Below are 27960 nucleotides of genomic sequence, written 5' to 3'. Positions count from 1 at the left end.
AACTGCAGGAGGGGATTCTGAGAAAAAGGACCTATGATCTGCCACTTAAAGTCCACTACCTAATGTGGTTTGTTTTATTACAATACTTGCTATTTGGTAAATTAACATCAATAAGGTACAAAGCAGGCCTGTAGGCAATCTATAGCTCTTCGATAGAAAACAAAATAGGGGAAAACAATTAACAAAAATGAAATAATTGGGATATTAGCACCCTCAGAATAAACACACAATAATGGAGAGCTGCAACCTGGTCTTTAAGCAAGTTGTTGGTTAGAAACCCAAGCCAGGTGTGCAGTAGTTATAAATGGTCTCATGGAGAATACTGTAAAGAATGACATTTAAAACTAGAGCTGCTACGTTATGAGTGGGTATATGGTAGATTAAACAGATATGTTCACTAATATTTTTATAAACTTACTTGCCTATAACATAGTTCCATCTGGCCTGACAGGGGTATTTTTATGAAGACTCAGAAGCCTGAAAGAAATAGTACACACTTCTTTTTTTTTAATGGTCTGAGAAATGTATTTTTTGACATTTCATTTGGGGAGGGGGGGACTGTAATGGGTTTTTTTAACCTAGATTGTTTTCTGTTTTCTTTTTTGAAAAATAATTCTATCTTTAAATCATTGCATAGAAATCTCATTCTACAACCCAAATTTATGTCAAAAAAGACCTTGGATCAGCTCTCCACATAGGCTTTATGCTTTGAATATCTAAATGACTCATTTTTGTTCTGGAAAACTCTTACGCACAGACTAAACAGACTGACTTGAGCATGCACCAGGGTGCACAAAGATATTTGCAGATAAAACTACTTAGGATTGAGAAAATTCACCCACGAGTTGGGCAAGAGGTGGCAGGGGCAGGACTGCCTTTAGGGCTGGTCTTTTACCTGCTGCGGAAAGCAGTCGCTCTTTTAGGTTTGGAGAGCGAAAATCAGGACACAGGAGGTGGGTTATCAAAGTAGCTGCCACTGTTGGTGGATCCTGGTGATGAAGGTGACGGTACCCGGGACTGGAGAAGAGTCCCACGGGGCTTCCACGACCCGGGGCACGTGTGCAGCACCAGGAGTCCTGGCTGGGGAACCCACACTGGCAGCGCAGGAGCTGCAGACAAAAAGCCCCTTGCAGGCTGCTAGCAGATGCTGTCCAAGGGCTCCATCCCCTGAAAACCATCTCATTTGCTTAGTGAGTCGAGGTTTCCATTCCATGTTCCTTCATGGCAACAAGTGTTTCTAAAATGAACGTGGTGAAAGGATTTTAGCTTTTCATTCTGGTGCAGTGACTCGACATCTCCAAGCATTTCGGAGGGAAATTCAGATTTTATTTGGATTCTGATTACCTACCCATTTTCTTTCTAGTTATTTGTTTTGACGTGTAGCAAACTTTTCTGCAGTGATCTCTGCAGAGCTACGTGTTCTTCTTTGGCATGTAGATGACATACAGAACAGAGGTTGGCAGAGATGGTATAGATTTGCCTCACTTTCTGGCATTCTCTGAAGCTGTGTTCCTCAGATTTTATAGAAACGAAAGCTGACAAACTGACTTTCTGGTGACAATGGAAATATTATAATAAGTTTTAACATGATCAGACTTTTAGTCACAGTTTTATTAAGGTGTTAGTGGGATTTCTTTTTATCCTGGTGATAAAGGTGCTGAAATAAAGATTCTGTACAATTTGCAGTTTTCTGTACAATAAAGCCCTAAAAATGGAAAGCTATGTTTTCTAAAGCTTGAGCATATCTGTAGTTCAAAAGATAGAAAAGAATAATATTGCTGTACATATGTCCTAGTAGCAAGTTGCACAGCATTCAAATATCTGAAAAATAAGAAATGATGTTCTGTGTAACACAGGGAAAGTGTTGTATAAGATCCCATTCTCCAGCCTTCATCAGTTTGGCTGATAGGAATATGAGAGAAAAAATATTCTTGTTTTCCCAAAGTTATTCAAAGAAAGTGGAGAGAAAATAAACTTGTATTATTTTGTTATTTGCTTTTATTTTTCCTGGAGGTGGCTTTTTGAAAGCATTTTAATAAAAGATACCTATGAAAGCACATTGCATTTTAATCTTTCTTGATGTTGCCTGGGAGACACAAACCTTAAGACTGAAATTGAAGTCTTTGAAAAAAGATGTTTGCAAACTGGAGCAGAAATGGTGTATTTTCTTCAGCCAAGCGTTGTGAAGGAGACAGAATGTCTCTGCTGTGGCTGCTTCTCTGTTTTAAAACTGCATCCTTGGCTTTCAGCTGCAGATTAAGGGCTTGAGGAAGATAATAAATTTGAATTTTCCAAACATTTTAAAAATCCCTGAATTACCTCAATTGAAGCTGAAGTCCCCATTTATATGTATTTATGCATATGAGCATTTAATTATTCTACACAATGTGGGCAGCATCAGGACGGGTACAGAAAGACTTCAACCAGCGTGCCCAAAAAGCTTTGGGGCAGGCTGTACTCGGACAGACCTGAAACCCACATCCAAAGCCTGGTTCCAGACCACGCAGAGAACAGTCGTGGGCAGTGTCAGTGACCGCTGCCTCGCCCGTTCAGCGCAGGGCACAGTCCTGGAGCATCCATCCTACTGATGCAGGACTCGGAGCTGAGGTGTTTGGAAAAGCACCTGATTTATGGGAGGGGGCACCGGGAAGCTCAATGCTGTCATGAATTTGTGTTCCAGAGCCTCTGGTGTAGAGCTCTGTTGTAGAGATAAGCTGATGGGGCTTCTTGTGCTGCTCTGGCTCTGGCTCTGGGAAGGCTGCAGCTCTGTATGCAGAGGGACGAGGGAAAAAAGGCCAGAGGCCCACTCTTCCTGCAATCACTGTGGGGGACACCCATGACATGAGGAAGACATTTTTTACCATGAGGGTGGTGAAACACTGGCCCAGGTTGCCCAGAGGGGTGGTAGATGCCCCATCCCTGGAGACATTCCAGGCCAGGCTGGACGGGGCTCTGAGCAACCTGGTCTAGTTGCAGATGTCCCTGCTCATTGCAGGGGGGTTGGACTAGGTGACCTTTGGAGGTCCCTTCCAACCCAAACCATTCTATGATTCTATGGTCAGCAATGCCTGGGGACACGTTCAGCGCTGTAGCTGTGTGACACTTCCATGCCCACACTGCTGCATCAGCCTTCGTGTTAGCCTCACTCTCGAATAGGGCTGGGGTTACCACCTTTGCTCATCGGGCAATGTGCTCTTTGGCCGAAGCACCTGCATCCAGGGCTGGGCTCGGCTGGCCTGTCCATGCCAGCAGAACTTGTGGGGTGCACAGTATTTCAGACAGCTACAAATTTGTCCAGCAGACAGCCAGGGGAACTGTCAGCAGAACGGTTGGCTGCTTTGGGAGCTGTGGGAGCAGCCAGGAATAAGGTCTGTGGACACCAGTGATGCCAGATGTCACTTCACTGGAGTTAAATGCCTGAACCCCCCTGTGAGTCTTCACTGGATTAAAATCCTGTTTAGGCTATTTCAGTATCACAGAATATTATTTAAATTAATTAAATGTCTGTATATTCTGAAAAATGGCAGCAATATATAATCACACCAGTAATAGCAATAATGGATTGACAACTTACATTTTCTGAAGATACGAGTGACAGTAAAGTACTAACTGTTATAATTTGGCACCCAGATCTGCAAGCACTCATTTAACTGAGCAGGACATCCCTTGTGCCTTCGTAGATGGTACCTTTGAACATAGAAGTTGCTGGCTAGAGATAATACAGGCTACTACTATAGTGCTTTTGATAGGAAAAACAAAAAGCCTGATCTCACTCCTATATAACCATTCTAGAGATTTTTTCCTTTTAAAGTTATTTTTAAGAAACCGGTTTGAATAACTTACTGTATTATCTTAAGTTCTCGGTTTCCTCTCATTCAGATCCTTTGGTTATAATCCTGGCCAAATATTTTCGCCATCACAGAATTATATTAGAAAATACTTTAGGGCACAGTTTTATAAGAAACTATTTGACGTCAAAGTTGACTTACAAAGTCAAAGTCTTCGTCTCCCTTCTTTGTCCTTGCCTGCTGGTCCCTGCCCCATGTTACCTCCCGTTCCGCCCAGCGCTGCACCAGCAGTCTGCGGCCACACAGTGCACTCATGTGGATGAAAAACAACCTTTTTTTCACCCCTTCCCATTATTTTTCAGTTGAATCAGTTCTTTAACCTGATCTTTTCAGTGGCTGTAAATGTGCCAGCGCTTGGAAGGCGAGAGCTGGTGCGAGAGCTCAGCAGGCGCAGGAGCACCGAGCTGCACGGCTGATTCGTGCAGCACTTGCACTGAACGGCTCGTCAGGTCCTCACAGACGGAAAATTATGTATGTGGTTGTGGTTTATACAGGTTTACATGTTTCTTATGCTAACTACAACAAAAAAATCTGCATAAAACAAAACTTATAAATCATGTGATAATTTTATCTTTACTTAAAATTTCTGATAGAGGGCAATGTTAGTACAGATTATCTTGTGATTACTAGTTTTGCCCTCGTTTCTCACGGTCTATAAACGACGGTATGTTTGGGTCTTCACAGACGTGCAGCAAAGCTAATATTTCACTAGAGGTTCCCAGGAGCCGAAGTCCCGTTTTGCCCAGCATACCTCCAAGGCGACCACATTGACTATGTGACACTTACATATCACTGCCTGTTTATTTTTAATTTGCCAAAAGGGCAATGATTTACCTGTTGGGAAATCTGGGTATTTAAGTATAATCCCCAAGTGACAGTGGAAAGTCTTCCCTCTCTTCTCACAGTGTTTTTCTTTACCAATGGGCAGATGGACTTCAGAAGTACTGAAATCTAAGCAGTATATTTAAAAATACAGACAAAATAGCAAAGTCAGTTAAAACCAGCCAATCCTCTGTCCAAAGCACAATTAAATCTTCATTAGACTTGATGACCTGTGGCTTCTTTTGCTCATCTTTGTATTATTCAGGATTTCTTGATCCTGTTCAGTAAAAGAAGCAACCTGCAGGAAAAGATTCAAGAAAGGCTTGTCTCAGGGGGACGTGAGGGTGCAAGTAGGATCTTCAGTGAAAAATTAATGAAAACTGCTGGCGTCTCGTGTTTCTTGAGCTTGGAACCGATGTTTCCAGCCTTGGTAAAAGCAGGAAGCATCAAAACTTTGAAGAGTTTTGTAACAGTGTTATGGTCTCCAAAGGTATAGGTGAGCCCTCCATCTCACGCTTGCTTTCTCCTGGGATGTTTTTTCTGTCCTGGCTGTTACCAGGAAGGAGAGTTCAGAGGGATTATTCACAAAAATCAAAACACACAGCTCTATTTTTCCAGTCTTACAGAAATTGCAGGTTAAGGCAGCAGTTGTTATGTTTCACATTAATGAAAGTGCGGAAAAAGACTCGGTTTTAAGCTGACATTCAAATGAAAATGCTGCTTGGTCTACTGGCTTTTCTTAAGTACATGTATAGTCTTCACCAATATAGCATTTAAATTCTGTGAGTTTTTGCATGGCTGTTGGGGATAAGGAACTCAGGGATAAGGTTAAGGTGACGAGCGTACTCTGAAATTGGCAGTAGTTAGGTCTCAAGCATGGAAGCAAAGCCTGGTTTTGAAAACAGTGATTGAGTCTAGGAGAAGGCTGTTGTCTTTGCTGTGTTTGAAGAAATATAAAGTCAAATCTTGTCAGATTAACTCAGCTGCAAAGCTGCCACTGAATGTGTAGAATACGATTATACCCTGGGGATACAATTTAAGCATATTAAAATCGCAATCTCTGTATGTGCAGAAGGTGAATTTTAGCAGCAAGGCCCAGATAAACAAACATTCATACCATCCAACCTGCTAATAGTCACAAGCCGTGTCATCTCAGACCTGAGTTTTACTGCTGTGTAGCACTATATTGATTTTCCTATGAAAAGAAGACCTGAAACACAGCCAGACTAGTGGTTTAGCGTTGTGTATTAGCCAAAGTGAGATTAAAAAAGATTGTTTTAAAGGTAAGAGGTGAGTTACTGCATGTTCATACCAGAGTTTGGGAGTCCTGGTAGGACGTTTACTCCCAGTAAAACATTGCTTGTTGGAAAGATACTCATTCCTTTACCGGAATGAAATGACCTCATAGGAGGCACCAGGGTTTACTGTAGCACTTACCCCTTATTTAGGAGGATAAGTGATCACTCAGCAGTGGCCTTCTTTGGTATTTCATCTTTATGTCTTGTCTACAATTATATTCCAAAATTCAGGCAAGGAGTGCATTTTATTCTGTTTTACACCTGGAATGCAGAAACACAATAAACATCTTTCAGTTAATTCCACCACCACCTTTTGCATCATTTTGCCCTTTGTTTATTCTGCAGCTGAAAATATTAAAGATCTGTCTTTTTACTGGGCTTTTCTGGACTTGGATTAAATAATGAACTAGATTCTTCCATGTCATATTCCTTTGAATCATATTTATTCTACTTAGGTGAATTAGTAACTGGATTGACTATGTTTCAATTAAACAATAAAGATAGACATGAACTTGAACTGAATTCTCTGGATTTGGAAAATATTATATGAAACAAGACCTTCTTAAGATAAGGCATGCATTGAGAACAAGAAAGATAGCTGGAAGAACTGTTGACGCTTGTTACATGAATTTGAGGCAGCTGTAAGATAAGGAAGCACCTTTTCTTGCCTAAAGCACAACTTGGATGGCAAACAATCAAATTCGGTAGATGCAGTTACAAGTTTCATGTGAGACAGTGCCTACCACATTGCAGGTGAGAAATGAGACGTAAAAGTGTGTATAATAATAAACAATAAGAGCAACAATATCTCTTTAATACCGTTTTCATTTGTAGATCTCACAGTCAGATGTGTTACTTGTATGTCTTTGTTTTATGGATGGGGAGAGTGAAGCACTGGGAAGGGACCCAGCTTGCTCCCGGTGAAGCAGTGTTAGAGCAAAGACTGCACCCAGGCCGTCAGCCCATAGCCCGGGGTGAGAATGGCCCTGCTGCAGGAACGGCTGCCTTCTCCAGGCTGTCTTTGCTCATCAACAGCAGAAATTTAGATTTAGTTTGAAACGTGACTCTTCTGCTAGGACTGCTGGTTCCTACCACGCCAAGGCTGGCTGAAAGGATGCGCTTCCCAGCAAAGAGGAGGAAGAGAGTGAGCACAGGAGAGCTTCAGAAAGGACAGCAATGGTACAGTTCAATTTGGAATCATCATGTTTGAAACCAACTATCTAAATTCTGTCTTACTATCTGTGTTTCAGGTAAAAATATGCTCAGAAAGGGCATTCTTGTCAGTGGGAAAGAAATGGCCTCTCTTTGGCCGTGATGGAGGGGGAGGTCATCTATTAACAGCTGGATGGTTGCTCTATGGCAAGCTTTGATTCTCCACATTAAAAAAATGAAAAAAAAAGACACTTTTTGGCAATGCAGAACATATATTGCTCGCGAAAATGCTAGGTGGATCACTTCCCTTCCTCTGCAGCAGAACCACGTCCCTATGCTAACTGCAGCAACTGCTTATAAAACAAACTATTATTAGGCTTTAACCGTGTTTTGTGTGTTTTATTTCTTCTTTAAGCAAGTTAATTGCTCTTGACTTCTTCCTTCCCGTCTGCTTTTCTTCTTCTCAGTGTGTTTTTTTCTATTATATTTGCAGATTCAAGCCTCTTCCTCACACATTGCACATGGATCTGCTCCTCTCCGCCATAAGCCCTCCAGGGCAATGCTCTCCTGCGAGTCAGGGACCACTCTGGTTGCTGTGCTGTGGTAGCCCTGATTTGTAGATGGCCCTTGAGTTTCTTTCACCTCTCCTCCTAAATAACAACAGCTCCTGGGAGTTTTTGGCCCAGAGGCTTACAGGTTTCCAGGGTACCAGGAGCAAAAGTTGAGCCTGGGTTTAATCTCCTGTATATCCAGTTTATCCCAGTCTGGTCCTCTAATTGCACCCCTGGATTTGGAGGGGTTACACATACCTGGAATTATATTTATACTGCCTTAACCTCACAAAACAATGTGCTCAGTGTGGACATGCCCCCACTCCTTGGTTCTATGGCTTTTAGAGAATCAAAAGCTGAAGTCCACTCAGATATTCAGCGAGAAATGCTGAATAATTAAGGTTGGCAGGGACCTCTGTGAGTCCAGGGTCTGGTTCCCTGCTTGAAGGCAGCATGGGATGGGATGAAACAGAAGTGAGATGCCTGGGAATCAGGGCTGGAGGTCTGCAACCCAAGGGAGGGAACAGGAGCCCCATGGCCTTCCAGCTCTCTGCAAACACTGTGGATTAGTTGGAAAGTGCCTCATAACAAACACAGCAAGAACGCTTGGGAACAAGAAGCCTTGTCTGAACTTCTCAAGTGGCAAAAATCTCACTGTTAAAATCTCAGATTTTAAAACTGATCTAGTTAAAGCAGGGCAGTTTTTCTATTATAGACATGCCCTAGGGCATCAAGGAATTAACATTGTGCTTCCCAACATCTGGAGCATCCATGGCTCTCATTAATTTCATTTAGGAATATGAATGCTTAACAGTCATGGAAATCTGGCCCTCAGCAGTGAGGCTGAGGAGATGTCTATTTTTTGCAGCAAGACAGTGATAGGAATGAAAGCAGAAATTTGGGGTTTGCGACGGGGAAGGGGCTGAGGAAAACCAGCAAGTTGCTCTGTGGGGTGGCTCTGCTCTCCTACCTTCCCTTTCCTCCATAGCCAGGCACCGTTGGTTGTTTACATGGGTGTATCTATAGCCCCTGGGCTGATCCAGCCCTGCAGTGCCCTGCTCAGAGCCACAGCAGCATCAGGAGGTGTCCCAGGGAGCAAGGCTTGGCGTCCAGGGTACACGGAGCGTATCTGCTTGCTTTGCCATATTAGCTTGTTTCTGATAAAAGTAAATTATTTACTTCTCTGTGGTGAAGCGGATCTCGTGTCTGTGTGGACAACGCACAGCTGAGCAAGGGCTGGCTGGGCAGAAAGAGTAGGGCACGTTTCTGTGCTTCATTGCTCTGAACCACATAATATCCCAGGCTCTCACCATCCCTTAGTGAGTGTCGCGACACTGCGGCTGGCTTGCTGTGTTTGCAGAGACCTTTTGCCTCGGCAGCTTGCACATCCTGCTGGTCTTAATGTCACACTGCCAGCCCAATGGATTCATCCAGACTTTGTGATCTGATAAGAGCTGGTGCTTGCAAGGGAACTGGTGCATTGGAGTGAGATCTAATACTTGATATGTGCTTTGCCAAGTTGGCGATGTGCACACACAGCTGGATATTTCTGCTTACGTGATTATTTTTTGATTTTGACTTCTTAATACTCAGAGTAGACTATTTTTACAGAGAGTTCATATATATCCCATATATGTTCCTTTGTGGAAACAAAGTGTGCAGGGCTAATTATAACTGAGAATTAGCATATATCTAAGGACATAATACATCTGTAATCTAAGACATTTATCTGTTTTTAAAGGGCAGTGAACAAACACTCCTGGGAGCCTCTACCTCCCATCCAGTCACTGGGTAGTTCATTCACTAGATTCAACATTTTTTTATTTTCACTTTCAATTTATTCATGAATTTATATGAAAAGTAAAATACACAAGTGGGTGAGAAACTACTTAAGAAGAATGCCACTGTCACTGAGGCTATAACTATTACCAAGTCACACCATTTTTTAATGTGACATCCATGCATATGTCACACCAGCTGTTTCGCGGGATTAGCCGCATGGCTCACGCAGTCCTATATCCTTTCCCTAACAGTAGTCAGAAGAGGAAGGAGCAAGAAATGTCCTAATCTTGATTACCTAAGGATAAGGGTAAACTCTGACTGATTTCAAAATTTCAAACTGTTGTAACACTGAACACTCATGTTAGTATTCATGCCCTTAGTGACTCCTATGGGGCTTTTCATCAGTAACATCTACTAGCCAGGAGTCCCACAGCTGAACTGTCCCTCATGAGAAACAACCTTACTTCACATCACCTATGAATGTGTCACATTTTGATTTCTTCAACTGTCTATTTCTCCTTGCACCATGAGAGAGAATGGAAATCTGTGCTACACGTTTTCTATATTGTTATTACCTGATGCATTTCTGCTACTCATGTTTCTGTGCTTAAGCAGTCTTTTCCATCTTTGGGCTTATCCACCCTGGAAATAAGCTGTTTTCAAGTGAGAATATGAATTCAAAGTGCAATACTGTTTTGCACAGTCTTCTTATGTGGCCACCCCTGCTCTGCATTTGGAGGGCTTTTTAAAATGTGTTCCAGCTGACTTCTACTGCACACAGCGAACACATTGCGAAAGTCCCAGCTTACTCCCGGTAGCTCAGACCTTTTCCCACCATACCTCAGCAAGCAAGGCAGACGTGCCAAGGTGCAACCACACAGCAATACTGTCTGGGCAGTACACCATGTCCCCTGGCAACCTCCACTGCTATCCTGGTGCAAGAAGCCTCCTTGGGAGGTCGTTGATGACATCCCCCAAATCCTCCTTTAAGCCTCTCTGACTCTATAGCTCCCGAAATGGGGTTAAGTGCTGCCGTCGGGTGTGTAGGGATGGCTGGGCACAGTGCAAAAGGTGGGGCAGAGAGTGTTGTAGAGATTTCTTGGCTGCAATTTTACAAACTATGGGTAATATAGAAGATTAGGTTTAAGGTGGTCAAAAAAGGAGAAGGTAGGACAGAAGTGTCCCTCTGTTTGTTACCTCTGCAATTGCAATGCAGCCACAAACTCTCTGTTGTCCTCGTCCAAGGAGAATTTGATCATATGGGTGAGTTTGGAAGGAAGCTGGGTGTAATTCTGTAGCTTTTAGAGCAGTAGCATGTCGCAGGTGGGACTCTGCAGGGCTGTCAGGTTTGTTCGTTGGTTGTGGATTTTTTTTTTTCATTTACAGATTATCTGAACATTTGAACTCTGAGAGTGATGCAGAAATCATATATTCTGTAAGGACCTTCCCATTAAAGGCAAGCTCACAGCGTAGAAGGTCTCCCAGGCTCTGCGGAGGGCTGGCAGGAGTTTCTGAGTGACGGCCAAAAATATGTTCTTGCAGCAGTGTTTCCACACTGATGGCACTACAACAGAGGCAGCTCCGCTAGAGACGGAGCAGGCAAACCCACGCCTTGGCAGGATGGAGCGCTCTGCCTGTCTAGGCGTAAGGGTAGCTGTCATCTTTGCCGTTTTATTTGTCTTCGCCTGAGGCAGGGGTAGGAATTATGTTCATACGGCAAATAAAAATAGTCCCGGTAAAAATATCCTAGGTCTTTATCCTCTCACTTTTATCTTACCCAAGAGTTATGTGCAGCGCTTTGGAAAGCTGATACTCTCTGAACACAGCACAAGCCTTGTATAGTGATGGGTGCTGGAAAGGCGACTAATTACCAGGTAGTTACAAGTGCTGAAGAGAGAGAAGGAGAAGGGAAACCCCCAGAACTTTCCACTGTTTCAGTCTTGCTTTAGCTACTGTGGATTTAGCACCTTTTCAGCTGGGACCAAGAAGAGGTTTCAAATGACTCGTGCAAACGGACTAAAGTTTCAGGGCAGCACATGCCCAGGAGGACATTCTCTTCCACCTCACTAACTCCCGAAATATCCTCGGCAGGCCCCAGATTAGCGGGGGGAGCCTCTGGGGGTACAGTGCGTTACCCAACCAGCCGACCCAGCTCTGGGTGCAGGGAGTCACGCACAGGGCCAGGCCTGTTCAGTGACTGCAGATTTCTACATGCAAACAAGCGAACGAGAAATTGAAGAAAAGCTTCAGCCATGCTGATAAGCTTGTAGGGGCACACAGGGCTTGTCTGTTTGGATTGAGGTTTAGTTTGGCCTTCTTTTGAACCCAGCTAAGACAGAAAGCTGTACTAAGCTTCAGTGCAGTGCAAGAGGCCAGAGGAGGGTGACCCGCAGCTCCCCAGCCATTTGGGGCTTGCAAGAGGATACACAGCATCAGTCCTGCTCCATAGGTCACATCCTCCGATGTCCTGGAGGTGTTGGCTCTGTCATGCTGGTGTCTTAGTTGGAGAGATAAAAGACTGAAAAACGCCTGTGTTGTAACACACCCCAGCCAAAGGCATCACAGGGTTTCTGCGAGATGAGCAGCGTCAGTGACATTTCCATGCCTGCCTACCCATGATTTCCATATCACTGAGCATTAAAGACACTTTGAGGAACATTAAAGGGACCTGAATTTCAGAGGAAAAGTGCATAGCAGTTTGCGACCGGTTGCTCTGTAAGGACTACATCATCTGTGAAGGATCAGCTACGACCTTACAAGTGCTGGTCTAAATTCTTTCACTCCCAAAAGCACACAAATATAAAAATTGTCCTGTGCTTGCAGATACAGTTTGTACTAGCCATATGTGTTTTAGGACCATGCCACGTAAGTATTTTGGGATGGTATTTAAAAATAATTTCAGTAATATTCAGAAAATACTTTTCAGTAATAAAACTTTCTTTTCAGCAATAAAACTTTCTTTTCAGCATCAGGCATGGTCCATGAAGTGTAGGAGCTTACGGTAACTTATGGTGATGCTAGAGGAAACTACTGCCCCTTAGAAAAGAAGCTTGCTGCTGGACAAAGCCCTTGTTTGTAGCCTAAAACACAGATATGCAGGAACTCATATTATGCTCTGTTTTGAAAGATTTTTTTGTGAACACTTTAAGAACTGAAGACAGGATTTATGATGCACGGGGTGAGAAGACAGTTCTTTGCTCAGCAGTATTACTGCCCAAAGAGCCAGGCACTCTACTAGGTCATTTGTTGTCCTGATCTTTTTCAGAATATTTTTGTCAGGATATTTTCTTGTTTAAAATATATCTTCAGGCAAAGGGAAGTGGCCCCATGGTTTTATTTTATTAAAAAGAAGGCCCGTGAATATCCCCTCTCAGTTTGGCTATACCTAGGAGGTGAGTGAGGTATGCTCCGTGCAACTGGGTAGAAGACTACAATGCATGGACAACATTGAGGGCAGTGATGCTTTAGATGTATAACTGTGATAAGCTGGAGGCAAATAAAGCTGACCTGCATACAAAATATTCTCTTAAAGAAAAGGCAGACGAAGGAAGGCAGATCATGCTCTGTTCCAGCTACATTTTCAGGATACTAAAGAAGATCACAGAAATGAATGCTCCGGAAACCATTCTTCCTATAAAGGATGCCAGCGTGGATGGAACTGTGGAAAGAATCTGCATGTCACCAATAGGACAAAGGACCTATACAGAACTGCTTTTTATTTGTAGTGTATTACACTGCATAAACCTTAATGGGCCATGGGTGCTGGAGCCAAACCTTCTGGACCAGATCCAACAACCGCAGGTGTTCCCAGGGTAGTGCCTCCACCAGCTTCAAAGCAAAGTCTTCTACTTAAGCAGCTCCACCACCCTGGCTCGTGTTCTGAGCCTGGGGCCTCAACTCAGGCCCACAGACCTACTTTTCCTACACAACTAATTATTATCCTCTCAAGCCCTTGCAACACGATTGCACAACCATAGCAAAAGTTTGTGCTCTCTGTGACAGTGCTGTCAACAGAAGGTCTCTTTGCACAGCTTTTGGGTCATATTCTCAGAGGTCTGTACTGGAACAAGGTCCCCAGGGAGTGGTCACGGCCCCAAGCCTGTTCATGATCAAGAAGCATTCAGACAACGCTCATAGATGTAAGATTTAACTTTTAGGTTGCCTTGTGTGGAGTCAGGAGTTTGACTCAGTAATCCTCATGGGACCCTCCCAACTCAGGGTATTGTGTGATTCTATGATTCGAGTGTCTTCTACTTTTCGCACTTCCTGATATGTGACTACAAGAATGTTAGTGCAACAGTTTGGTGAAAATTTTAAGAACACCTGGTGCAAGACATAAGAATAAAAGAGGACTTAGGCTTTTTTTTAGCTTTTAATCATACACAAAATACCAAATAATGTTGCTCATTTACTGTCCAATAGAAGTATCACCTGTTAGAGAAGGACAAACAAAGAAGCTAATATGCAAACTCAAGCTGTCCTCCAGCGTGTGTTACAATGGCTGGTTGGATTTTTACAATCTGCCGCCTCTGCTCTTCGCACTTTATTCTGCCTTGGAAGTCTCTACTCAGTTGTAAGTGTCAGTAGCTGATCAGAGATAGAGCCCGGATGTGAACTGTTTGCAGGATGAGCCCCAAAGCACGAGCCGCAGCAGCTGGCCGAGGACCGGCAGTGGGAAGGTGTCCCTCTGTCTGTAAAGAAAATCATAGGGTGTGAATAGCGAATCAAACCAGAGCCATTACAATGTCCTCTTATGCAATGTTTTCAAAAGGGCATTTATGGCAATATGTCGTGAATCTGGAAATCTCTTTTATTATTTTTCCCCTGGAGATGTGTATTAAAACATATAAAAACATTTGTGGCTTGTTGTGTTCTTTTCATTTGCAGAGGTTGCTCATAGAACAGGGCTTTTTACACTGTGATCCTCCTCAGCACAGGATCTAACCAGAGGGTATTTAGTCAGTACCTCTGGTGATGAAGAAGGCATCGCTTCTGTGGTGGGATGAGGCAACTGCAAGGTTTAGGTTTCTTCCTAACAGCTCCATAGCTGCATTACAAATAAGACCACCACTTATATTGCCCATACTTACATAGTCTAAATATCACCAAGTGACGTAGGCTTCAAGAATCTGGGTGTAAAAGCATCACAGAAGTTCCTTTATCTCCCTTCTTGCAATGTCTAAGAAAAGCCTCGTTGTGGTAAAAAGCTCTTTGCTTTAAATTACATTTTAAGCACAATTAAAATTCAAGGTATGAATCTGGAAATGGCTCAAAGAAGGATTTCTGTCCTGGGGTCCTTCGAATTAATTATTTGCACATCATGTGTAATGATTAAGTCCTCAGTATTGGTCTTGTATGTGTATGAAATTGTGATTGCCCCATTGTGAACCAAAGCAATGCTTTCATACAGCGTACAGGATTGAGATGATAGTCATTATCACATTGGTACTGGCTGCGGATGCCACTGAAATAGCCTTTATTAAATCAACCACTTCAGGAAACAGGTAATATCTGATTGAACTCATCAAAATGAGTTATTTCTCCATGTTCTGTTTGTAACCTGATGGCTTGCAAGCGATGAAGCCGAAAGATGAGACAATTATATCTGCAATTAACACCATATATCTGAAGTATACCTTGAACTTGGGTTTCTATCATATTTGGTGTTGTTATAGCAAGTTTAACTGCTGTGTGGCCTTTCCAGCCAAATCCTATTTGAATAATGTTGACAGTAAGATTAATGTATTTGAAGCTTCTGTGAAATTACTGTGCTCAATTTGAGCAGCTATGACCACATACGCTTAAGTATGAATTTTCTGGGAAATGTTTCTCTCCCTTTAGAAGCACAAGCATTCCCACTAACTCCATCTTCAAACTTTTCTGGTCGATATTTTTCCCACCGTGAGTTGTAGCTGTCACCTAATTGAATGAACGGATCTGTATGTGTTTGCAGAGGTCTGGACAGCTCATATCCCATGTTTAGGACTTTTTAAGCTAAATCATTGTAAAAGAGGAATTAAAATCTTTCCAGGGTTGCCAATTCCAACTGTAATTTCAGAATCCCTCTGATCCTTCCCAGCCTCCCAAGATATACAAAATACAACGTAGTTCATTGAAACTTGTTGTGCTTCTTTCCAAAGAGCCCACCTGCTGATGAGGAGAGATGAATGTCTGTTAATGCATTCATACATGTTCTTCATGTATGTGCTTCATTCATAAAATATGTGCTTCCTATTTTATCTCCTGAAAAACTGCATATAATTTGGTTGATTTTGCAATTATTGTAGTGGATACTAATATTGTAGGGGGTTTATTATTATTTAAATCAAGTTATTTTTAATAGTGTTCCAGCACGTCAAATTCTAAGCACACTCCTGGCAAGGAGTCCCTGTATCTCATAGCTCCTCCTCTCACGGCTCAGTTGCTTCAGTTGATGCTGTGACTGCCATTACAGTGACACTTTCAGAGCATCACTCAAGCACATTAATGCAGCTTTAATTACTGATATGGTTGCCCTGCCAATATAAAAGCTCCACTGTACCATCCAGATAATTCTCCATGGGCATTTATGATTATGTATTTACCCATAGCACAAAACCACTTCACATTTAGTAAAGTTTGTTTCTTTATATCTTTGTACCACACTCCATACAGTCCTTTCAAAATATATTCCTTGCAGGTTTAAAAGCCATCATTTCCACTGTCTTATTATGAAAACCTGAACTCCTGATCTGGGGACTGGGTTGACTTTTTATTTTCCTCTGCAGCTTCTTTGGAATATCAGGACTCTGATCTGCCTGCAAACCCCAAGCAGTTAAATACAACCCCAGGCAGGTTTTCTGTTTAAGGGCATGATTTCGGGTAGCTCATTATGACAGCCTCACAGTACCAGTTGTTATCTGGCATGGGTAGGCATATAACTTTGTATTTTCATTGGAATCTCATTTATTCTGTGTTCTGCGAGTGCTGGAAGCTTAACGTATCATTAGTATTCTTTGTAGTCTTTTGAAAAATATCAGCTGAATCATTAGAACACAAGGAAAATAGGTACCTCTCAAATTTGTCTGAAGTTTCCCTCCTATTAGGGCATGCAAACTATGTGAAAACTTCATTTCTGGCTTGCGCCAAAAGCAGTTGCATGTAGAGCTGAACATTAGTGAAAACTAATTACGCCGTCCTCAGCTTCCCGGAGGTGGAAGAAAAGAGGAGTTATCAGAGGAGGATGAGCCAAGAGAATGACCTGGTTTTCCAGCGTTGTGCACAGAGAGAGACATAAGCCGTGGCTGATGAGGAATGCTAATGGTACCGTGCAGCTGGCATCTTGCGCTAGAGCAAGCAGCCGCAGTGACAGCTCGGTGCTGCCATCGCAAGAAATCAGCACCCGTCTTGCGGGAAGCAGAGCTGTGTGCTGGCTCATCTGGCACAGCCGCAGGAATTTCACTGCAGTGCTTTATTATTACCTTTAGTTTATACTTCGCTCGTTGGGCCATTCAGGATGCCATGTGAACATGTGATTTCAATTGCCCATAGGGGACTGTGGCAAACGGAAACATGACGTGGGCCCCACGGCTTTGTGGTGTCACTGTCCCATAGAAGCTCATCGAGGTTGTGGCAGGAAGAGACAATTTGCTCCGTGGACACCAGTAGTAACCATGTCTGCTTCTCATGTGTTGCACCTTATTTTTCATACTGCAGAAATCCCAGCTTACCTTATCACATCCCCATCTCCCTCCTTCTCCACCGCCCCAGCTACTCCCCGTCTCTCCAACACCCTTTGCCCACAGGAACCTGCCCAGGGCCGGCCAGGGAGGACGCAGCACCATGGCTGGTCCAAGCCATTGCTGTCCAGCTAAACAGAGCAGATGACCGCTGAGCTCCTGCTCACACTTCATCTTGGTGCAAGTGGCCACTCTGCTGTGGACAAAAATGATGAGCAGAATGTGGCTTTTATCCAGTGCCCTCCCATCAAAACAAGTGGACTCAATTTGTTAAATAAGTCCTTTTTGCTTGGAAGGAAAAGATGAAGATGAGATCTGCCACAGGTGGAACTTTTAACATGACTCCCTAGAAGAGAGGTGCTACTCCAGAGAAATGCAGAAACTTTGGAGTGCTAAAATCGCAGAGCTGTATCACACCAGAGCCAAGTGAGTATGATGGATTGTCTCTGATGCAAGGACAGACTGCTACTACTGGTACCTGTAACCTTCCCTCAAACTGAAAAAGAAGGAGCTGTCTGACACTTTCTGGTATTGCTGTAGGAAAACTGAAGTTCAGAAGTCACGTATCATCTGTCAAAAATCTTTATGAATATTGCTCTGCTAAATGCAGGGATGATGAATATGTACTACAGAGTTTTGCTGCAGAGAAGCAGAGCTTGCTGTTTCAGGCAGCCCTAGCCCAGTCATGTGGGGTTTGTTGAGGGCTCTTTTATCTAGACAGAGAACCTCAAGAAAATGTTATCTCAGCCAAAAGGCTGACAGGAGACAGGATGTCATCTGGATTATGGAAATATTCTGACCAGAATTTAGAAACCAGACACCTTACAGAGACAATAATGAGACAGAGTTTAAAGGGTACCAAACGCAGCAGCATCTCAGCTGTGGTCCTGCAAGTGGGATTACCAATGTCAAATCTCACTGTTGCAGTTGCTGTTTTAATTCAAGTGGAACAGATTTATGAACACATTGTGTGGACAGCAGAATAAGAAGGATGATTTGAATGTCTAGTCCATTGCTTTTTCTCTTCAGGAAAAATGCTGAAATGCCCTTACATCCCAATTTCTACATAGTCCTTGGCAGAAGGGACAATCCATGGTTGCTGTTTTTTAAGATTTTACTGAGAACAAGAAGTTAGTTAAGGTGGTTTTAAGCGTTCTTCACAAAAAAGAAAAAAGGTACATTTTCTGAGTTCGCCTTTATCCCTAGTGATCACGTCTTCCTACCGTCTTCAGGGGGGATTAAACTGTCGAGAAGAAGAGTCCCCTGCACAACAAGGAGAAAGAAAACACAGAGCTCAGAAAATGGGGAAAGGTACTGGGATGAGAAAAAATCTCTGAGGAATTAGGTAAATAGAAGGAAGAAGAAACACTGAGGGAATTGCAGAGAATTGCAAGACTAGAGATATGCCTGGTAGGGCTACAGCCAGGTGTGGGTGGAAGAGGGAGGGGAAGAGGGAGCAAAGGGGGCCTGGGAGGGGGCAGGTGAGGTGGGGGGGTATTGGGACAGGGCACCCCCAGCCCAGGGTTAGCCAGGTAACCACAGAGAGGGGAATTAAATGCCCTCTGCTGTAACCCCTCATGTTACAAAAGGAAAGAATTTTCTCTAACAACCAGAATTTGCTGTGCCTGCATTATTTGGAAACCTGGAATAAAACAAATCAAGGTGGGACAGACCTGTGGGACAGACAGACCTGTCCCACCTCCTTTGATAATAGGAGGAAATTTGAATATGGCTAAAAAATATGAAGAAATTATTTTTTATAAACCTTGCAGCTGAATTTTTAAAGTCCCTGTGGTAATTTTGTGTTGCTCTTTTTGGGGTTTTTTTCAGAATTGAGGATGTCAGTGTAGTGTGGCACATTAAAAAACTCTATACTTTTTCCACTGCAGCAGTTAACTCTACAGAAGGACTTTCCACAGTTTTGGAGATCTGGTATTTTTTATGTGCTCTGCTTTTGCCACCATGGAATTTCAACAGGCATCAAAATATCAAAGCCTGACATTCATAAGGTAGCTTTAATACCTTGCAGAAATGGTAAAATTTGGCCAAGTAATTTTTCTTTAAGTCCAGGTACTTATCTCTTCAGAAAAATATGATTTCTGGGATCAGGTGTTCTGCTGCTACCTGTTTTCAGCTTTTTATTTTGTAAGGTATTGACATGCCTCAGCTGGATTATGTTCACATGAAGAAGGCATATACTGAAGGAAAGGGGTGATAATGGAAATTCGGAGCGCAGAACAGTTGAGTAAGCTCCATGGCAAGGAACGCTGTAGTACAAGGGCTAACAATTCATAAGATCAAATATTTGTATTCGCAGGGACTGCACTCTCTTCAATTCTTTGCAATTACCATTACAAGCTCATGATAAATTTCAGAGGAAAAAAAAGTACTAATTGTCTTATTAACAATTACAAGAGGCTTTATGTTAAAAAAGCCATAAGAACATTTAATTTCAGTCATTTTCCATTTCCATTTTTTCATTATATATTCATTAAATGACTGTAAATTGCTAAGAGACAGCATAATTAATATTTTTTCATTTATGTAATGATGTGAAATGCATACAAAATTCTTACGGTTTAAGATTTCTTTGTGAAAATGATGACTTGGGCATTGACAAGGATTTATTAGATGAAACTCATTCATAGAATGACTTTTTTTCTAGACTTTAATATCTCAATTTGAAACTTATCAGTTTGCCATGGTTTACAATATATTAGACTTGTTAAATGCAAGAATATAACCATTAGCTTTAGATAATAAATGGTCTGTTGTAAGAAATAATTTAGCATATAATCAAAGCAAATAGTAGAACTAATTGCATTCCATTTATCATTGGCCGTGTCAAATCTGGTGTGGTATTTAAAAGGAAACTTTATCTGAGAATTAAATGGAAGTAATTGACATTGATTACACTTGTGATTGTGTTTACATGTGGTAAAATCTCAGAAACACTGTTCCTAAATATTACTATAATCATTCATTTTAACTCTGCTTCTATTACAGGAAACGGTAAGCACTTATTTGGCTTCTCTGAGTAAGTCTAAGTCCAAAGCCCTGCTCCATAACTAGAAAAATACTGAGTAAAGGGTCACTTGGGAGTCGGTAGCATTAAGTACATGCTGTTTTCAGTGTTTCTTTCCCGTGATGGATGAGACTTGAGGAGCCTCATCTCCCTGCAGCTCCAGCAGCACCTGGGCTGATGTGGGACCACAGCAGCTTCCCAGGTGCTGTGCTGGGTCCCAGCCCCACACTGCCAGGTGGCGGAGAAGAGGGGAAACAAACTCTAAATTATGCAAGAAAATTAGCTATAACAAGAAATATTTTTATCTATTTATTTTTGTATTTATTAAATTTCAACAATGAACAGCAATTATCTGCACCTTTGGAAAATCATCCTTATCAAGAAGAATCCCAGACTTGGAACACCAGGCAAAGTTAATGGCCCAAGACTGGTTTCGGTGGTGTTTTTCAAGAGTAGATGCAGGGCAAGCAGGCAGGGAGCAGCCACTGCGGTGTGCTTGCTGGTACCAGTAACAGCTCCTCGAATAAGCCCATCTCTCTCCTCCTTGCAATGGCTGAGCTTGCAGGGGCTGGGCAGCTCTGCTGTCCCTGGCGTGGGAGCTCTCTGCGGGGAGGTGAGCAGCACAGGCACGGACAGGACACTGTGATGGGGAGGGGGCCAGGACCCCCAAGGACTGCCCGGGGCTGAGGGCTGAGCTCAGCTCAGCAGCTCTCAGCAGCTTGGTCTTCATGCTCCACAGCAACCCAGTGGGGCCCCAGCTGCACCCCCACTGTCCCAGAGGCTTCCTGGCTGTGCGTGACCCCACTGCCCTGCATGGTGTCTTCTTTGGGGACTTGGCCTTGGGGCTTTGGAGATGTTAAAACTAGTTGAGATCTTCCGGCTTAGCACTTTTGTCTTCTGGTATGAGTGGACACAGTGGGCTGTGTGTTCTTTACCTCTCCTATGAGGACAGGCTGAGACAGTTGGCGTTGTTGAGCCTGGAGCGGACAAGGCTCCGGGGAGACCTTATTGCAGCTTTTCGGTACTTAAAAGGGACCTATAAGAAAGATGGGAACAGACTTTCTAGAAGGGCCTGTTGCAATAGGACAAGGGGTAATGGGTTTTTAAACTAAAAGAGGGGAGATTCAGGCTGGACATGAGGAAGACATTTTTTAGAATGAGGTGGTGAAACACTGGAAGAGGTTGTCCAGTGAGGTGGTAGCTGCCCCATCCCTGGAGACATTCCAGGCCAGGCTGGACTGGCCTGATCAGCAACCTGATCTAGTTGCAGATGTCCCTGCTCATTGCAGGGGGTTGGACTAGATGACCTTTGGTCCCTTCCAACCCAAACTATTCTATGATTCTTGCTGCTGAAATGGGGCATGACGACCAGGTTCAGGTACTGACCAGAAGACACTGCGCCAGCCTCACCCGGTGCTCGCTTCATGTTCAGCTTTCACTTCCATGTCAAACAGGTCAGATTGGGAAGGTCCTGACTATTTTGACCAGCTGCAAGGAAACAGAGGGTAATGAAAATAACTGAGCCCTGGCTGCTTTGCTTTGCTAACTTTTCCTTGTGCTTCTCCAAATCTGGCTGGCAATAACAAAGCCAGGGGACAGCACTGACACAGTATCCTGAGCAGATGGTACCCGCAGCTACTGTTTCACTTCCAGCAATGTTGTGCCTGATTCAGGAGGTTGCTCCACATCCTTGAGCCAAGGGTGGCTGAAGTCCTAAACAAGATCAGGGATCTCAGTGGAAACAAAATTAAAAAGGGATCTCCTTCCCCACTTTTAAGGACCACAGTAAGGCTGAGCTTGGAAAAAGAAATTGTAAGCTACGAATCTTGGAGTTAAGGGCTAGCCCCAAAAGAGAAAGAGCGGCTGGTATGGGAACACAGTTTCCTAGAGGTGAAGATCATACGTACATACACACACAGAATTAGGGACTCAAAAGCATGTTGACAGACCACCTGTTTGAAGGCCCCGAGTACCAACAGCATCTCTGCTGCAGTGATCTGACAGCCATAGGCACAGGGCCAGAGCCTGTCCATTCCTGTATATACCTGACATGCAGATCCTCCTGGATGCTCAGAACTGTGTTACAGGGGTAATTATTCCATACTGGTCACTACTGCCAGCCTGTCATCTATGGGCTTTCTGTTCGTTTGTTTGGGTTGAGGTTTTTTTAATTTGTTTGTGTTTTTTTCTTTTATTTTCTTTTTGAAAAGGTCTGTCAACTTCTAAGTGAAAAATGCACATTACAGAAAATTCAAATGCAGAGGGAAGCAAGTAGTGCCACATTCTGCTCATCTTCTTCCTGCTAACATTAGCAATTCTATTCGTGCAAGCAAAGTAAACAAGATTTTTCTTAAATGGGTCAAATGTTTTTTTTCAAATGTGTTGTCACTTGCTTTGAAAGCAGTGAAAGAGTTTGCTAGGGTGTTGTCTAAGAGTCCTGCGCTTTTGCCCTGGTGGGAAAAGCCTCTGCCTTGACTTGTGGTTCTCTCATCCCCAAAATGTGTGAGACGACATTGTCAATGGCACAGAAAACGCAGGCGTGCATCTGAAGGCATCTCAGATGGTGCTGGAGTGCAATCTCAAGAGACTACTTTCCTTCTTGCTGCTTTTGGATGACAGGGGGGAGATCACCACCACTTCTCAGAGCTGGGAGGGTGGTGAAAGACATTGACAAGTGGAAAGTGCCTCTCCAGGGGTTAGCTGGAAATCTTCCTCTTGAAGCCTGTGAGTCTTGACAAAATGCCCTACCAGCCAGGGGAAGCTCAGCAGAACTGGGGGCTGCCGGCGGACACTATATCTAGAAATCATGAGAAGAATACGTGCATGTTTGGAAAGCTGGAAGGTGACTTACAAGAACAACTAGCAAGCCAAGCAGCCTAAAAACACTCTTAATAATTGCACAGAGCTAGGACCACACTTGGGGAAGACTCCTTACACAAGAACAACAGGGCTAAGAATAAACATCTGGGAACAAAAACCTCTTGCAAATGCTACAGACAACAAAGAGAGCATTCATTCCGACAGAGTTAATGAAAAAGGATCTCTTCATTTGGTAACCACCAGTAACAGCACATGATATGCATATTTTTAACCTTCTTGCATGGTAAACAGACCAATTTATCCTGCTTTAGTGTCTGGACTGTTGCATTTTTAAGTTGATATAGTCTTACCACTGTTGACTGGCTCACTTTTGTGAGAACCACTGCCTCCTGTTTATCCGCAGAGGGAAACCCCATGCTTCTTCTCCGACCCAGAGAAATTTGTAATGAGAAATTATAAATTCCATGAAGGCCTAACCCTCAGCTTCCACGTAATCCTTTAGGTTTTAGTGATGATCCGTGACACATGGATACCAGGAACTAGAGTGTGATTAATACGCAACTCAGTATCTACCATGTAATGAGCCCACGTCATTTCTAACCTGGGCTGAACTTGGGCACATTTCCTAAGAGTAAAGAGTCCATACCCTTTTGTAGATATTATACATAAAGCATTTGAGGCTTCTTTACTAGTAAATGTGGTGTAAGCATGCAGGTCGCTAGAGTCTCAAGTAATGTTCATATTTGAATATTCTTTTCAACAATCCTTATTTAATACCTCAGATACTTAGTTCACAGTGATTTTCTACTAGTGTCTCTCCATCCAATCTAGATTTTTTGGAGGTGAAAACATTCTAGCACGGGACTGATAAAAGGCTGTAGCTGTAAAAAGCAAAACCGGGCTTACGATATATTGCTGGGTACCCTAAAACAGGATTGAATTTTCTCTTGCTCTTTCCTTCTATCACTGATTTTGTAAAACAACCCCAACTTAATTTTACTTACTTGTGATGCCTTTATATAGTGTTTTGAGCTACTGCTTCCGTTAATTTTCCATGTGTGACACCACCCTATGGGCATCTAAAGAAGCTGAGTTAAAATAATGCTGGTTGATACACCTTTTTAAGCCTTTCCTTTGTGTAAATGACTTATGATGAGCGTGAGATATATTCTGTAACTATTCTGTGTATAAATTGTACTTAAACTTACTCTTCTTCTGAAGCCAAACTAATCCATACTAGGAAGTCGGGACCTTATTTCTGTCCAGTTGTTTTGAACATGCAAACAATTCAGTAAATATAGGTGAGAGGTTACTGCTCCATGGGAGTTAAAGCAGAGACGTCTTTCCTCCCACAACCTCTGGGCTTTTAATAATTATGAATCGTTCCTCCAGCTGGTTATCAGCATTTCTGTCAACTGGACAAGAACATTGATCACTCCAAAGTACACAGCAATGAAAAAGGTCTGAGCATCAGAATATCAACTAATATTACTTCCACAAGGTCCTATTTATACAGGTCGTTTTACAAAAGAGGGACTATTTGCACTCTAGTACTTCTACAACGTTGTGGACATGAGGGATCCACAGTTGTCAGAGCTTTCATTTTGCTTTTCTTTTGCCTCTGCCCTTCACATGGGTGTTCCTCCCCGAGCAGCTCAGACAAAAATGCAATTTGGACTGATTCTTTCATCCCACTGCAACGGCTGTGTAGGCTGGATGGATACCGGTTTTTAGCTATACTTGGCACTGAGTGCCGGCGCGTGTAAGACGAGCCAGGACAGGGACCATATTGTCAAGTTCAAGCATTCAGAAACCAAAGCAACCTTTTCCCCACGTCCAAAGGTGGATCGTTATTTGTATTTGTCTTCTGTTGTGCTGAATTTCAGTAGCTAGGGACATTTTATTCTCAATGGATGATGAAATTCCTGCATAATCACATAATTCCTGCGCCTGAGGCGTTAAGAAAAAACACCGTCCGCTGCAGGAGTTGGCAGCAGTGAGGGAAGAGGAAGAGGAGATAGAAGAGGAAATAATCTCATTCTCTCACCTGCAGGAGAGGAATCCAACCCTGCAGCTGACGCCTGGTGATAGAGGGTCCATCAGAGAGGGAGAGGAAATGGGAAAACCAGAGGAGAGAAGAGGTAGCCCATAGGAAGACATAAAAAGAAGGAAATACTTGGGATTAGCAGGGAAGGTCATTGGTCTATGCAGCCTTCAGACATTTGTCCAAACAAATTTGAAGCCCCTGACCTCTGGGTTGCCTTGCCAGTGAGTATTTTTTGCACTCCAAAAGATGAGGTGGGGAAGAGTGTCTTTCCTGCTCCAGTTTATTTGCGTCATAGGGATAACACCTGATTTTGTCTACATCCAACTGTGAACGATGTTGAAAGGAAAACATAGGGGGAAAAAAAAAAAAAGGAAATGTGGTACAAGTGTCTCATGGCTGAAAGTAAGGGGAATTCAGGGCTAGACATGTATTTTGTGCTCTGCTGCCTTTTTATTTTTGGAGAACAAAATGTGAATTGTCGCTCTAGTAATCTACAAAATATGCATATGGAGCCATACAAGGTTAAGAATCTAAGTGTTAAAACTGAGTGTGGAGAAATGTGAATGAAGCAGAAGGAAATTTTATGTCAGCTTTTTTACATTTTGCCTCTCCAGACAAAACAGGACTGCTGTTTTGTGTAGCACTATACTAAATACATATATACATTGAACTGTGGCATCAGTTTTCTAGTTCTGCATTAATATCACCAGTGCTAGCAGAAACACTATACAGAGTGTTCATCCATCTATTTTTTCTCATTTTGTATACAGTGACTACACATTTCAGTCTCGTACTCTCTCAAAGAGTGTGCCACTCTTTTTTTTCCAGTAGGTTTGAGAGGATAAATTTTATGCGTCTGTTTTCAAGTGTTGCTTCCTCCATATGAGGAGGAAATCCTCTCTCCCTCCATACGTTTTTAAAATAGCAGACAGTGCCCCCGGTTAATTGCATATCAAACTGAAGTTCTTTTTCCTGTCCTACGTGACTGTCCTCCCCTCTTAAATAGTCTGTTTTCTTACACCCAGTAAGAACATTGAAAACATCCCCTACCTACCAAAACGAAAACTCCTCTGGGAACATGAATGCAGATGAAGTGGCAGTAACTGATGTGGCAGTTACATCACCCATACATCATTGGGATATCTTTGTATATTAACATCAGGAGACGTCTAAGAACATAGATAAGATATACAGCTCTACGCAGAACTAGTATTGACTAGTTCTTTGCTTTTTCCCTCCCAGATGACTTCTTGGCTGCACCTAAACACCTCCAAACTAGTCAAGTCCTTTTCCTAATTTAAATCCCTTTCAAAAATGTGTTTTTAAAAATCTACTTTCCTAAAGAATATGGCTTCATGTATCGCTCCTCTGCGTATATCACTACAACCTTTGTCCTCCCCTCTAGCCCTTCCTCTTTTCTTTGCCTGTTAATGATTCACATTTATTGTGCTGTGTCCAAGCTCTGCACAAATCTCTCTTCCTATCTCCCTATAACTTGTTCGGCTTGGTTTGTTGGGTTTTTTTTACATACCCTGATTCCTCCTCCTGCACTTGCATTCTGGAATAGAAACCCAAATGAACAGGTAACTGACTGACAAAGGGTGCGATACAGAACATACCTGAGAAAACAGCACTGTAAACCACTCCATTTTTAGTCTTCAGGGTTTGTTGCAAATGTATGTGAGAGATCTTCTGACTTTGTAATCAATATGCCTGCTTTTACTGACTTCATCCATAACCTACTAGCGCTGTTATCAGGAAAGATGAGACACTGTAATGAGACTGCACATATTTGTCAGTTCGCCTCCTCCACATTTAAAATGATTTGCGAAAGAGAAGGTGACAACAGATGAAAAGAGTAAACAAACTCCATCCCTGCATGCTGTGTAACCTCAGTATTGGTTTATTTCTGAAGAGATGACAGGTGTGTATCTATTCACCACTTTTCTAAATTCTCCCTGCTATAAAACTAAACAGATCCAGCTTTGCTTTAGAGAATTAAAAATATCCAAACTGTACTAACATACTTTTTTAAAAAGAAAACGAATGTGCCCTGAGACAAACAATTACTTTCCAGAACAAGTCTCTCTTTTGGTGGGTCTTGGTGAACTGGATAACCACACATTTTAGTGTACAGAAAGAACTGTGACTACTGGAATAAGTTTTAAAAAACCAGACCCGTGTGGTTTGGTAAAGTTGACATGGTAGACCGGAGCTGGCAGACCAGGGTTCATCCTCAGCTCCACCATGGAACACTTTTGTGACCTTTAACTGAGGCACCTGATCTCCGATTTCCGCTCACAGCTGAGCTTTGCTTCCTCACAAGGGTATTACAGAAGTATTGAAGGCTCTGGGATGTCCCAGTGCTTCAGCGGAACTCTGTGAAATATACGGGTCAGCTAAGTTCCCCAGTTCATGTTTTTACTTGTAAGTGTCTGAAGGCCTGAAATTCATTGAAGACTGAGGTATGCGGTATGATTAGTGAGCGTTATTAACAGCTTATCAGCGCCCCGTGAATCAGTGTGAGTTAGCACGCTGTTGTTAACCCAGAGAACGAGGCTTCTGGCTGGCCATGAAGACCTGCTTGCTTTTCCCAGCTGCTCAGAGCTGTACTGACCCGGGACGGGTCCCGCTTTTGCGGAAGCCCTTACCAAAACACAGATGCGCGTTGCCATATGAAGTCACGCGTGGGTAAGCGCCAGCCCTGGCTCCTGCAGGACACCTTTAGCTGAGCCCTACGCGGGCCCCGCCCTGTTCTGCGAGGCCCTACAGAAACCCCCCCGCTCCTCCTGCAGCACCCACGCTCCCAGCCCGGGAGGGCAGGCGGCCCGGCGGGAACACCGGGCGGGTCGTGTCCCCCGGGCCCAGCCCCGCCCCGCCCGCACCTGCGCCTGGCC

General features: G+C 43.1%; 1 protein-coding gene across 1 annotated transcript in view; it reads left to right on the top strand.

The window, feature by feature from the left end:
• The window catches only part of KLF10 (KLF transcription factor 10), a 194012-nt gene that overhangs the window by 114241 nt on the left and 51811 nt on the right, over nucleotides 1-27960 (top strand). The gene's annotated exons all lie outside the window — the stretch shown is intronic.

This window comes from Caloenas nicobarica, chromosome 2 (genome assembly GCF_036013445.1).
Source record: "Caloenas nicobarica isolate bCalNic1 chromosome 2, bCalNic1.hap1, whole genome shotgun sequence".
Classification (NCBI taxonomy): domain Eukaryota; kingdom Metazoa; phylum Chordata; class Aves; order Columbiformes; family Columbidae; genus Caloenas; species Caloenas nicobarica.
The sequence above is the reverse complement of the archived record's forward strand: the minus strand, read 5'-3'. Positions and strand labels throughout refer to the sequence as shown.